Consider the following 1044-nt stretch of genomic DNA (forward strand, 5'->3'; position numbering starts at 1 on the left):
CAGGGCAATGGCTCTCCTCTTCCTTTTGTAGAAGAGAACGCCGAGGCTCAGAGAGCCTCCCAGGCTGATAGAGAGGCGGGTGGGGGGGAGTTTCCAGGAAGTGGGGAGCAGTAGGGCTTGGCCTTGAGAGGTGAAGGTCATCTCACCGAGCCCTCAGTAGGGCAGGGGCCACTTCTAGGTTGTGCTCTGCAGAATACAATACCTCGCCCTGGCCGGTGGTACTCAGTGGATAGAGCATCGGCCTGTGGACTGAAGGGTCCCAGGTTCGATTCCAGTCAAGGGCACATGCCCAGGTTGTGGGCTCTGTCCGCAGTAGGGGGTGTGCAGGAGGCAGCTGATCCATGATTTTCTCTCATCATTGATATTTTTCTCTCTCCCTGTTCCTTTCTCTCTGAAATCAGTAAAACTTTATTTTAAAAAATAATATGACACCTCAGGAGTCCCACAAAGGAAGCAGAGAGGCCCCCATGGAAGCACGGAACTTGGATCTAAGCTTCCTGGCAGCCAAGGCAAAAAGGGGAACCTGTAGTATTATGATAAGAACGCACAGTCATTTGCTGAGAGAACTGAAGTCAGGGAGGTTTCCTAGGGAGAGTGAGTGAACTAGCTGTGAAACAACTTTTTTTTAAAACTTTTATTTAGTGACTAGAGGCCCGGGGCACGAATCCGTGCACCAGTGGGGTTCCTTGGCCTGGCCTGTGGGATGAGCTGAAACCGACTCTCGGACATCCCCTGAGTGGTCCTGGATTGTGAGAGGGCGCAGGCCAGGCCAAGGGACCCCACCAGTGCAATCAGGGCCAGGGAGGGATGTGGGAGGTTGGCCAGCCGGGGAGGGACCGCTGGAAGCTCCAGGGTGTGTCTGGCCCATCTCGCTCAGTCCCCAGTTGGCTGGACCCCAGCAGCAAGCTGACCTACCAGTCGGAGCACCTGCCCCCTGGTGGTTAGTGTACGTCATAGCTAGCAGTTGAGCGGCATTAGCATATTACGCTTTGATTGGTTGAATGGACGACCGGACACTTAGCATATCAGGCTTTTATTTTTATT

At 53.8% G+C, this 1044-nt stretch overlaps 1 protein-coding gene across 1 annotated transcript in view; it reads left to right on the forward strand.

Annotated features, from left to right (window-relative positions):
* The window catches only part of LOC102752233 (NADH-cytochrome b5 reductase 3), a 25104-nt gene that overhangs the window by 3850 nt on the left and 20210 nt on the right, over positions 1-1044 (forward strand). The window lies entirely within an intron of this gene.

This window comes from Myotis davidii, unplaced genomic scaffold (assembly GCF_000327345.1).
Source record: "Myotis davidii unplaced genomic scaffold, ASM32734v1 scaffold428, whole genome shotgun sequence".
Classification (NCBI taxonomy): Eukaryota; Metazoa; Chordata; class Mammalia; order Chiroptera; family Vespertilionidae; genus Myotis; species Myotis davidii.